The sequence below is a fragment of the Amblyomma mixtum genome, chromosome 3 (assembly GCF_055824585.1).
Source record: "Amblyomma mixtum isolate Tamu chromosome 3, ASM5582458v1, whole genome shotgun sequence".
Lineage (NCBI taxonomy): Eukaryota > Metazoa > Arthropoda > Arachnida > Ixodida > Ixodidae > Amblyomma > Amblyomma mixtum.
In genome coordinates, this window is record NC_143014.1 from 34,272,040 (window position 1) to 34,285,574 (window position 13,535).

Consider the following 13,535-nt stretch of genomic DNA (forward strand, 5'->3'; position numbering starts at 1 on the left):
CGAAAGGTGCGATGCCAAGAAGGTTTTCTGACAGCTCTGCACACCCGTAGAAAGTCAGCTAAGAAAGAAAAAGGCCTCCTGAGAGATGTGATCTTCCGGTACGAATGTAACGTGTGGTCTTCAGCAGGCGCTCGACAGCCCTAGAGAGGAGACGACGAATCAATGCCATCGACGGAGGAGAGCCCGCGGGAATTTCATCCTCGGATGCCACATCCAGCTTCAGCTCCTTGTTCGAAGCATTGCCGAATATTTTACCACCAAGCTTAACCTATACTTAAGAGTACAATGCGATAGCTTTGGAGATCCCTCCCACGCAGGCACTCCTTCTATGTCGACTATAGGTTGTGCCTACATGTCCATATACTCGGATTGGTCATTCTCTACATTCACAAAGCTCGGGAACTCCCCACACCACTACTGGCGCAGTGGAGTAGCGGTTAAGCGATGCGCCATTGCCCCAGCAGGTGGCTGTTTCAAATACAGACACCGGTGGGACTGGTGAGGCCAGGGGCTGCTGTGTTCGAGCAATCTATCGCGACAAGTGATGAATTTAACTACCACCTGTTACGGTGTGCAGGTTGTGATGACGTCACGAAGTCACGTGTCCTAGGCAGGAGGTGGGCCATCTTTTCTACCAATCCGGATTTTCTACTCACAATGCCACCTATGACGCGGGATTTTATGCAGACGGCAGCCTTGACGTTATAGTGTTAATAATTTAGTCTGCGCGCAGAGCAGAGCTTAGCGCCGCAGCTACCGACTCCAAGCGAAAATCCACGTTTTCGGCGAGTATTATCAGTATTGGACGGGAGATAGAACGTACCCCCCTTGGCTCCTGTTGACCCCTAAGATCGAGTTGTTGGTTGAAGTGATAATTACAAAACGTGACATGATGGTACTTGCTGCTAATCAGCTAGCTATGTACCAAATGTACATGCTGTATCCTGGTCACATTCCTGTCTTTTCTCATGGCTCTAGTCTTATATGTTAATCGACATCTGCATTCGTAATTCTAGAGCTGTATGAGCGACGAGCAGTTAAACTGGCTCGCGCAACAGTGTCAGCGACAGCTGAGATATGTGCAACTGATTTGGAACTGCAGTCCTTAGTATCCGTAGGAGATCCGGGCAGGTGGGTAATCTTCAGCGACTCGCAGGCTGCATTAAAATCCCTCGACAGCCCAAGTTCTACACCGTGGAAGACAAGTTTGGTTTACGAAACGCTTAAAGAATTTTCCAAGACATCAAAGATGCAGCATTTAGTAGTCTTTCAATGAATACACGGGCATTGCCTTATAAAAGAAAGCACTCAAGCAGATGCAGCGGCCAGGCAAGCTCATGCTAATGCTTCAACTTCATACCTTCCATTATCAGGATGTGAAATCCGCGTTCTTTTAAGAGACATGCGAGTCAGTATGCGCGAAAAAATGTGGTTCTAACCAAATTATATAACTTCAAACCATTATCAAGCTGACCCCCACTCACTGTTTACAATCTCAATATCACTCAACAGTAGTCTAGTAACTCTCATCCAGGTCAAATGTTTTAGGGGAATCCCCCAAGGATTCCCCGGACCAGGATACCCCGGACAAGGATACCCCGGACCAGGACGAATTTTTCTTTAGCTACGAAGTTTCTGAGAAAGCTGTATAGCTTTCCTTTGTAGCCGTATGGCTGCGCTTGGGTGGATGCCAATGAGTAATTACTCCCTTATTACAACTCTCATCCACCACCTACGATTGGGAACAGCCAACACGAATCACTTCCTACATAGAGTTGACAATCCACGATACACGTGTGGTCACGAGGATGAGGACATACTACACCTGTTACTTCCTTACCCAGAGCATGACAGTGTTAGGACAGGGCTGAAGAGAGACTTGACTACTCTTGATAAAAGGTCTTTCAGTCTTTAAAAAAGTATTAGGTCCGTGGCCGACGCATGCATTACAAAAGCAGGCGATCATAGCACTGAAACATTTCCTCGAGGACAGTGGCATCTTCGAGAAGTGCTAGATATTGCTAGTGCAAATTCTGTGATTGTTCACCTCGGCATGTGTTGTCCAGTGTCCTGGCAATCGTATGTTTTTCTATTATTTAGCGGATGCATGTGCACGTTACTTTTCCAGCTCATTGTATATCCGCATTTGTATTTTTGGTTTTTATACCGTTTATTGTGATTAGTACATACTATGGCTTATAGTACACCCTCATTTTATGTCACTACGTAATATCATTAGCTAAGGTTTATTTTTGTCATTTTTCTTAGGATTTCTGGCGTGTCTATGTATTATTTGTCTTGTGGATTGCGTGTGTTGAAGCTTTGCTTTGTTGTGCGTTATGTCGCCAGCTCTAGTGTTTTTCTTCAGTTATGTGCAAAAGAGTAACCGGCGCCACAATCAGGCATTAACATCTCCTTTTATGTCCGTGTCAATAAACAAAAAAGGAGCGTTCTAAAATTAGGGCCTAGGAGAGCACAACTTTCGTAGGGGTACTGTATGCTGCTGGTCAGTGTGGATTCTGTCTCGCGCTCTGCCAGCTGCCGGAGGACACAGACCCGAGCAACCTGTCAGACGGGAATGCGCACACTTTTAGCAAAACTGGATGATAGACCCTCACCCTCCTTTCGCTCCCCTCCCTGCTCGCACTTCAAATCGAATTCCACTGGCACCAGTGTTTCCATTCCGCTTTTGTGATGCACAAGGCATTTCAAAAATGTCACTGCAAATAACAGGGACCGCAGCGTTGCAAGCTAGCTGGCGCCCAAATGCAGCTTGGCACTCGAACGAGCCTTCTTTGCACGCGATAAGGTGGCCCCGAGCTCTTCGCGACAAGCGCGGCCGTATCTGCACTGCGATGCGTAGCCCGCGCGAACACCGATAAGACTCATGCGAAACTACGGCGGTTACTCCGGAAATACTCGGTGTTACTCCTGCAGGCACCGCAGCTGACACTTGGATAGTAGTGACGGGGATGTTAACCTGTTTCTCGTTTTTATCCTTACGTTTCTTCTTCCTTGAATTATCTCAAAATTTAATTTGTTTGAAGAAACGAAAAAACTACAGCATAGCATAATGCTTTAAAATCACGCATGACAAATTTGTTGTGATTCGGGCGTTCTCATAAGATCTGAAGCTACGTTTCTGGCCTTATTTAATTTACCCCCTTCCTTGACATCAGAGACAGTATAGTGCTGTGGCGTTGATTTCGGGGGTGTTGAGGTAAAAAACGGGCATTGCACACGGAGGTGGCGGAAGTGTCCTTAATGTTTGAAGTTTGAAGCAGAGATGTGCAAATAAAACAGAAACACTTTAACGGCCGCTGTGACACAAACCTCGAGGATTACCTAGAAGCCGTTTATCCTGCTAATCATAGTGGTAATGAGCCTAATACTGCACTTTTTATACGTTTTCTGGCCACTGCCTGTGCTTTCTAGTTCTACAGCACGACTTGTGCACGCCCCGAGCACAGTTTAAAGAGGTGCCACTAAAAGCCGCCTAGCGGTCGTTTTCGAAAGTACATTCGGCAAAGCATGAACAGCGTTTTGTAACGTTTCGTCGTGTTTTTTTTTTTTCGTCATGTGTCATAGCAAAGCAAAGTGGAAGTTTGGGCCGCTTGGTGCATAGCGACAAAGTGAGAACAGAACAGAACAGAACAGCGCACGGAGGGGACAGAGAGATCAGACATAAACGAAGCGCTTCGTTTGTGTCTGCTCTCTCCATCCCGTCCCTGCGCTGTTTTGTTATCACTTCGTTGATCTGACATAGGAGGGGGCTTGCCGGTAATGCACGCCATAGCGGGACAAACCGGCGACGGTGGATCAAAGGAAACGGAAACGGAACTTTACAGAATGCGCAACCACGCATAGTTGCCGCCTTTCATCTCAAGGTAATTAGCTAATTAGCCGAGGCTCGCGTCTGCAAATTTCTGTATGCCGGGGTACCAGGCGATTGCTTCTGCGGAGGTAGCAGCAGAAAACATGCGGGCCTTGCGTAAAATTGCCCCCCCCCCCCCACACACACACACACACACGCACGCACGCACGCACGCACGCACGCACACACACACACACACACACACACACACTCACACACACACACACACACACACACACACACACACACACACACACACTTGGGGCCCCATCCATACCCAACAATTCTGGACAAACGCAATTTTGAGCGGGAAACCATTTATGAACACAATTTTTTTATATAATGTAAGATTTCACTATAGCAATCAATATAAATATATCCTCAGATCACGCGACGGCAGTCTTGATTTTTTTTCTCCATAATAACGTTTCTGTTATGATCAAGAGCGTTCACCGTTGGTTTTATGTATGGCAGTCTTAACTGTTCGATGCGATCGATGAAAACACTTTAAAAGAAAGATTTTGCAACATAACAGAAGAATGGACCATTACATTCAAGATTTTCATTACAGCGCCTTACAATTTTCCTATTTTTCTTAATTTTTGTCCGAGAATGTTGGACATGCCAACCCGCTGGGCAGGTGGGCAGCCTGCCAAGCGTTGAGCTAACTAACACACAACAGCTAAATGCGGGGAATGGCCACTATAAGTGCTAGCTCACTAAAATGGAACAGAAAGGTGCGACCAGTGCACACAACGGAAGCCAGCAGAGTAAACACGGTATGAAGACACGAAAAAAAAAGAAAGTCGCGAATGCATTCGTGCTAGAGTTTCGTTCGGAAGAGATCTGTAATTTCAATTTTCAATTTATATAACACTAGCCTTGAGGAGAAGAGCGCGATTCGGGGTTGTTTGCTTAACGCCACGCACACGTGCTGCTCTTTCGCTAAAGGACGGACGGGAGCGGGTTCAATTCAATTTTCTTTCACGGCAGCATGCAAGGGCAAGAAAAAAGCTCGAGTGCTCGTACACTTCTCTGACATAGGCGTCCATGCTAACGAAGAGAACCCGAGCGCGCGCGCAAAGCAAGTTTCTTTTTCACAAGGGCGTCGAAGCGCGACCGAGAATGAACGGGCGCGCGCTCGCGCAAAACAACTTACTTTCGCGTGCAAGCGGTGCAGACGCGCATAATTCAGTAGGGGAGCTAGTCGGGCTATACGATCAATTACGTGGAGTCGCTCAGAGTGAGCGCTATTCACTTCTGTCCGCTAGGGTGCCTCGATGTCCGCACGGCTCCGCTTTCAGGGTGGAGAAGTCCTTTTTAGCACCCCGTGCCGCAGTTTGCCCCTCGTCGCGGCATATTGGGTGCCACGCGCCGGTCGCGTACGGCGCACTATGCTTGTGGCGTGGTTTCTGCGCGGTTGCGAGCGACTGCAATAATAGGACTGAACTGTAAACATGCACTACTAGTTGTTTGACTCGTGGCAGTAATGTTCTGTCAGTTTTGAGTGCGTTTTGTGCACGGTGCAGTGGCTCACGGCAATCGAAACGTTACGACGGGCTGCTGTGTTCCCCAGTCACTGGCTGCACTGATAGTCATTACTTAAACTAACGCGGCAGCCGATTGCCGTACAATTATGCTGCTTTTGCTGCTCGAACGGAAGGACACGTTCACGAGGCCCCAAGTTTCTCGGATAAGCCAGCAGCGCGCAGGACGACCTGCCAAATATGACTATTTTTTCTTAGTTAACACCCGCTTGTCCTACTTTCTTGGGATCCTTTTTCTTATTACTGCACCGTACTTTGATAATTCCTCTCAGTAATGACCAATTTCTCTTCGAAAGGGTCCGTGGCCACATTACTCTGTGGTGAATAGGTGAGGACACGTCGATAACCAAACGGTTGTGTTTTCTGAACTGCTTCCCTTAGTGGCTGGTTCCGCAACAAGATCCTGCATACGATTGAATTTCACCTCTGATTGGTTTTAACTAGACGTAGGTTGATGATACAATGCGACGATGTCTTGCTTATTCATAGTTGCTAAGTTCACAGGGTCTCGCACGGCCTGAAGAGGGTAGGCGGTAAATTCCGGGTAGAGGTCCCTTTTTCTCCGCCTTGCAAGCTGTCGCGTTTGTGCAATTTAGCGAGGACAGATAAACAAAAGAAGGTCTAGCGTGACACTAATCACAGGAACAAGTTTGTCGACTGCAGATCGAAACAAACCTAACTGTGGCAAGGTGTATGCCGGGCAAACGGGCCGCTGTATCAACATCAGATTATTAGAGCCTGCGAATTCCTTAGATGATTCCCGGGGGCTGCATCTACCGAAGCATTGCAAGACCTGCAAGCAAGATGACCTGGAAAGCACCCCGCTTTTCGGCAAGGCTTAGGTTATCGGACGCTCAAGGAAAAATTCTTGGAGGCATGGAAATCGCGATATTAGGGCCTCAAAAATATGTTAGCGAGGCGCCTATCTACCTGTACCGCAAGGAATTGGAATATCTGGGGTTGACGAAATGATTTCAGTCGCAGCTGAGTGCTGCATCGCTTAATCACTTCAGCACTGCGCCAGGAGTTTATGAGGACTCCCAGGGATCTATGAAAGTCGATAATCGAAAGTCGATAGTCGATAGTCGATACTCATTGACATCCACCCAAGCGCAGCCAAACGGCTAAAAAGGAAAGCTGCTACTTGATATGGGGCACAACAACGTACAGAAACTTGTCCAAAATCTATCGACTGCAGAAAAAAGCTGTAAGAATTATTTCAAATTAACCCAATGACGCACACACAAAACCTCTTTTTGATGACCTTAGATTACAACCATTACCGAACCTGTTCAATGCACTTCTGTTAAAACGTCATCATGCCTTTCATCTAAATAATGACCCTTTCCTTGAAAACCTTGCGACCCTGTCTCCATTTGCGAAAGCATATAGCCCACGAAGCAGTCAGACAAGGAAGATTCCTCACACCCGTACTAACTATGGCCGCCAAATGCTGATGTACACACTACCACACGATCTTAACTCTTCTGATAACACGTCCAAGTGATCTATCAATCAGTGTATGTGTAATTACTCAAGACATTAACACTTGCAATTATGAACCCGCAATGTTAGCCCGATCACTTCACGTGTTTTTATGATTATGTAAAGCCGTCGCCATATATATATTGCTTTTCTTTATATCGCTATTTCTTTTTGTCCACTGCTGTATTGCTCTGTGAACGGGGTGCTGGCCTTTGTCAAGCCGTTACAGGCTTTTTGCTAGCACCCCGTAGCATCACGAGTTTTGTAACATCATTGTTCATGCTAAATTTCTTTCAAATTATCATCGCAACTCCAGCGTCACGACTATGAAAACAAGCTTGTCACTACCCCTGCTGTCACAACGTAGGAAAATATACCGTCTTTGCCTGTTCCATAAAATTTATTACGATAATCCCATTCTTAAGAATAAAATGATGTTACCACCTTTTTACATCTTACGTCGCATTGACCATCGTCATAAGGTTGGTATTCCTTCATGCCAAACCAACCATTATCACAATTCATTCATCCCAAGTACGTCAGTAAGCTGGAATCACCTTCCCGGATCTATCGTCAAAATTTCTGATAATTCTATGTTTAAATCTGCTTTAACCAACCTGTTGCTGTCATAAACTCGAGAATCCTTAACACTGTCATCTTTTTTTTTTCTTTTTACGGTTGTTCCACTTGTTTTATATGCGCGCATGTTACTGCCTTTTGAACGTGATTTCTCTTGTCGTTTGTTTTTATTGTATGCTGTTGCTTTTTGTTGTTGTTTTCATTCTGCGATATGCGCTGCTAATTTTTTACTTGTTTTGACGTAACTGTTTGTTCGTTTTTTTTTCTGTGAGCTTCATTTATGTCTAATTATTAAGTGTATTTACAGCTGTATTTTTTGTTTCACTTTCGTGTGTAATCCACTCCCCTCTGTAATGCCCTCTGGCCCTGAGGGTAATGAAATAAATAAATAAATAAATAAATAAATAAATAAATAAATAAATTTGAAATTTGAATTTGAGCTACACAGCTTTCTCAGAAACTTCGCAGTTGAACAAAACTTCGTCCTGGTCCGGGGTTCGGACCCGGGACCACAGCTTCACCGGAGCAGTCGCTCTACCAATTCAGCTAACCGGGACGGCAAGCTTATGGTAGGGCGAGAGCGAATTGATCAATAACTCGAAGTGGGAAAAGTGTTGGTCAAATGTTTAGGGGAATCGCCCAAGGTGGAGTAGATTTGTAATAAGGGAGTAATTACTCATTGGCATCCACCCAAGCGCAGCCAAACGGCTACAAAGAAAAGCTATAGCTTTCTCAGAAACTTCGCAGTTAAAGAAAAATTCGTCCTGGTCCGGGGTTCGAACGCGGGACCACCGCTTCACAGGAGCAGTGGTTCTACCAATTGAGCTAACCAGGACTGCAAGGTTATGGTAGGGCGAGAGCGAATTGATCAATAACTCGAAGTGAGAACAGCGTTGGTCAAATGTTTAGGGGTGGTGGTGGTGGTGGTGAAAAACTTTAATTTACAAAGAGAGTTTGAGGGTCAAGAAACCCTGCTACATGGTCGGTATCCTTAGTCCGGGACACCGCACGACGAGGCCCCCTCTCGCGCCCGCTTTACTAGAGCCCTTTGAGACTCCAGCGTGGAGCAGTTGAGGAGGGCAGTCTCCCATGCTTCTCGTGTGGGGGTGGGGGAAGGGGGAAGGTGAGGATTCCGAGTACATGCCCAAACCATGTGAAAGATATCGCAGATCTCTCCACAGTGTGGGCAGCGCCCATCTGTGTTCGGATCGAAGTGTTTTGCTATGGCAGGACAGAGAAGAGTTCCTGTCTGCAGGCGTCGCAGAGTTCGCTCCTCCGCCTTACTCAGCCCCTTGGCAGGTACTGGGTAGAGACGGTGGCTGTCGCAATAATGAATTAGGATTTCGCGGAACCGCAGAAGCGGTTTATGAGCTTCTGAGCCAGGAGAGCTAGGATGAGGAGCCCGGTGTGTGAGCGCTCGGGCGGCCGCATCAGCGGCCTCATTGCCTCGTAGACCCTGGTGGCCAGGAGCCCAGATCACTTTTGTGCGAGTTGGATCGGCGGGAGCGCGTCTTAGAATTTGGGAGGCAAGAGGGGATATTTCGCCGGCAAGATAATGTTCACAGGCCCGGCGAGAGTCCGTGATAACTGTTCTCGACTTTGGATCGGCGGCAGCGAGAGCTATTGCGACTTCCTCCGCTCGCGTTGAATTTGGGGCCCGAAAAGATAGGCCATCGACATTCATTCCCCGGTGGACTACGGCAGCCGTGAAGAATCCCGTGGGCGACGGCCCTGTGATGTCCATGTAGTAGACGCCCTCTTTATATCCATACTGCCTCTCAAGCGTGCGAACCCGCGCTTGTCGTCTGCCTTCATGTGAAGCCATGTCCATGCTACGAGGGAGCGGAGCGACCAAGAGCATGTGGCGCCACAGCACCGGGATGTTCTCCGTCCCCTCTGGTATGCATGTGTGTTGAATGTGTAAGCGGTTTAGCAGGCGACGCCCAGGAACCGTCTGCGAAAGCGGCGTATATTGGTTCACGAGGTGGGCCTCCCGCAACTCCTGATAGGAGTTTAGGGGAATCCCCCAAGGTGGAGTAGATTTGTAATAAGGGAGTAATTACTCATTGACATCCACCCAAGCGCAGCCAAACGGCTACAAAGGAAAGCTATACAGCTTTCTCAGAAACTTCGCAGTTAAAGAGAAATTCTTCCTGGTCCGGGGTTCAAACCCGGGACCACCGCTTCACCGGAGCAGTCGTTATACCAATTGAGCTAACCGGGACGGCAAGGTTATGGTAGGGCGAGAGCGAATTGATCAATAACTCGAAGTGAGAACAGTGTTGGTCAAATGTTTAAGGGAATCCCCCAAGGTGGAGTAGATTTGTAATAAGGGAGTAATTACTCATTGACATCCACCCAAGCGCAGCCAAACGGCTACAAAGGAAAGCTATACAGCTTTCTCAGAAACTTCTAGAGTAGAGCGACTGCTCCGGTGAAGCGGTGGTACCGGGTTCGAACCCCGGACCAGGACGAATTTTTCTTTAACTGCGAAGTTTCTGAGAAAGCTGTATAGCTTTCCTTTGTAGCCGTTTGGCTGCGCTTGGGTGGATGTCAATGAGTAATTACTCCCTTATTACAAATCTACTCCACCTTGGGGGATTCCCCTAAACATTTGACCAACGTCTTGAGGTGCATATGACGTCCTGTTTCGCTACTTTAACGTTATAGTTTAGTTCGATTAAATCAGGTTTTCCCTTCACTAAAATTTAACAATAACAAAAGTATTATTTGTTGGAACGGTCTCTTTACGTAAAGTACATTTGATTATAACTTTTAGTGTATCTATGCACGTATTAACAAGAGAATGGAATAGCCTAGATACATCCATTACTAACGCGGATTCACTTTCAGTTTTTTTCTCTGAACTAGGCACTGTTTTTTAAAAACACTGACGATTTTTTTCAAATTCAAATTCAAATTCAAATTTATTTAGCATCAACAATGATGTTACAGAACTCGTGATGCAACGGGGTGCTAGCAAAAAGCCTGTAACGGCTTGACAAAGGCTAGCACCCCGTTCACAAAGCAATACCGCAGGGGACAAAAAGTGATAGCGATATAAAGAAAAGCAATATATATATATGGCGACGGCTTTACATAATCATAAAAACATGTTAAGTGATAGGGCTAACATTGCGGGTTCATAATTGTAAGTGTTAATGTCTTGGAGGTGACTTGTAGGTGTTATCAGAAGAGTTAAGAGCATGTGGTAGTGTGTACATCAGCATTTGGCGGCCATAGTTAGTACGGGTGTGAGGAATCTTCCATGTCTGACTGCTTCGTGTGCTATATGCTTTCGCAAACGGAGACAGGGTCGCAAGGTTTTCAAGGAAAGGGTCATTATTTAGATGAAAGGCATGATGACGTTGTAACAGAAGTGCATTGAACAGGTTTGGTAATGGTTGTAATCTAAGGTCATCAAAAAGAGGTTTTGTGTGGGCGTCATTGGGTTCATTTGAAATAATTCTTACAGCTTTTTTCTGCAGTCGATAGATTTTGGACAAGTTTGTGTACGTTGTGGTGCCCCATATCAAGTAGCAATACGATAATGTGGATGTGAAAAGGGAGTTATACAAAAGTAATTTAATGTGCTTAGGAAGAAAGTTACGAAAACGTGCAAGAATACCAACTATTCGGGATAGTTTGGAGTGAACGAGGTCAGTATGTGCGTTCCACTGCATATTCTCATGAAAAAGGACACCTAAGGTTTTTATTACTGGTACCACCTCTATGACTGAAAGACCAAGTTGCAGGACAATATTTGAATTAACTGGTTTATTTTTAGGGCGAAAAAGAACTGATTTTGTCTTCGAGACGTTTATAGTTAAGGAATTATTTAGACACCAAGTGTTCAATACATCAAGTACTGCATTCGCTTTCTTTACAAGCAGGGGTAAACTGTGATGGGAGAAAAATAAGCTTGTGTCATCGGCATAAATAACAAATGATGTATTTAAATCTATGTTAACAAGGTCATTAATATATAGGTTGAAAAGTAGTGGCCCGAGAATACTTCCCTGCGGAACGCCATGTAGCAATGGTTTGAAGCTGGAGCAAGAGTTACTTATGTGCACCCTTTGTTGGCGGTATTGTAGGTAGGATTTAATAAGAGAAAGGAAACAGCCTCTGAAACCATAATATTCCAATTTTGTTAATAGTGTAACGTGATTTATTTTGTCAAATGCCTTTGAATAGTCTATGAAAATTCCAAGTGAATACAATTGGTGTTCAAAGGCGTTAAGAATGATTTCTTTTTGCACTAGCAAGGCGCTTTCTGTAGAGCGTTTTTTGGTGAACCCAAACTGATACGGTGTCATAATCTGATGCTTGGTTAAAAATGAGCTCATTCGTACGTGTATTAGCTTCTCAACGACCTTGGAGAATACAGGAAGTATTGAAATTGGCCTGTAGTTAGACATGTTACATTTCTCACCACCTTTAAATATGGCAGTAACTTTGGCCACTTGGAGCCGGCGAGGAAATTGGCCGCATGAAAATATTTGATTAATGATGTACTCTAAAACAGGGGCTATAATAGTAGCAACATGTTTAAGTGGCCGAATCTCCAAACCATCTACATCAGTACTGGTAGTATTGTTTAGAGATAAGATTGTAGACACAACGTCATCTGCAGTTACCGGGAATAAAAATGCAGTCTCTTCTGTTGGTTGGTGCATAAAGTTCATGCAGCTTGGGTCATGATGACTATTTCCCACAGATGTGAAGAAATCATTAAAAACTTTAGCTAATTCTTCTCCTGCAAGAGTTGTGCCATTCATACTTATCTCCATCGGGCTATCAATTGCACCAGTGTGCCGATTTAGGAGTGTGTTTAATCTTTTCCAAATTATTTCCGGAGTTTTCTTCGTGTCCTGCATGAAAAGGTTTTCAAAGTACTCTTTTTTAATTCTCCGTAATAGGCTGTTTGTCCTGTTTCTGTGTTTTTTGAAGGCACCTAAATCGTTTTCGTTTCTGGATTTTAAAAACTTTTGATAAAGAACATTTTTCAGCTTTATAGCTTTGACACATTCAGCTGTAATCCAAGGTTTGCGTGCTTTTCGTGGCCGCTTACGAGTTTTGAAGGGAAAGCAATCATTATATACCTTTATAAATTTGTCTATGAAGATGTTATAAGCCTCCTCCGCATCAGCGCTTGAAAGAACACTCTCCCATGATATCCCTAAAACTAAATTATAAAAAGACCCCAGAGTATCTTCATTTATCTCCCGGAATGTACTTACAGTCGGTCTCGCGTCTTTTAATTGGAACTTTTTATGACTAAGCACTAAATATATAGGTAAATGGTCACTAATGTGCGTTTGAAGAACACCTGAACTGATGGGCACATTTGTAGCATTGGTGATAAAAATGTCAATGAGTGTAGATGTATCCCGCTCTATACGAGTTGGTTGTTCTATGAGATTAATAAAAGCATTAGTTTCTAAAGTACAGCACAATTCTTCACTTTGTGGGGACGAGTGTAGGAGGTCAATGTTCAAGTCTCCACCTAGAATTAGTTTGTAGGCGTTTTCGTTGATCCAACCTAAGAAAGTGTCAAGAAATGAAAGAAAAGCTCTATTGCTACCTTTGGGCGGACGGTATGCCACAGAAAAAATGGTCATATTACATTGCAAAGTTAGCATTTCATAATCATCAGTTATTACAGAAAAAATGTGAACAATGTCGCATACAAATGTATCTTTCACTAATAACATTACGCCGCCGCCTGTCTTACCACTTCGATTCAAGTGGTAGGTTCGATAGCCGTGCACACGAAGCACTTCCGAGTCATCCCGGTACCAGGTTTCTGTTATCATCACTGCATCAAACTTAAAACCGTCAAAAAGTGTTGTTATTTCGTCTTCTTTGTTTCTGGCTGACTGAGCATTTATATGTAAGCAAGAAATGTTGTACTTCTCTGGAAAGAGCGGCAAGGTTGATACTTGTGGTGCCATCTGGTATACGATTAAGCGTGCTAAACAATCTTTTCAAGGTCACTGCTGCTCGTTATCTGAAGAACTCCGGATTTATCGGTTTTACGGGCAAAT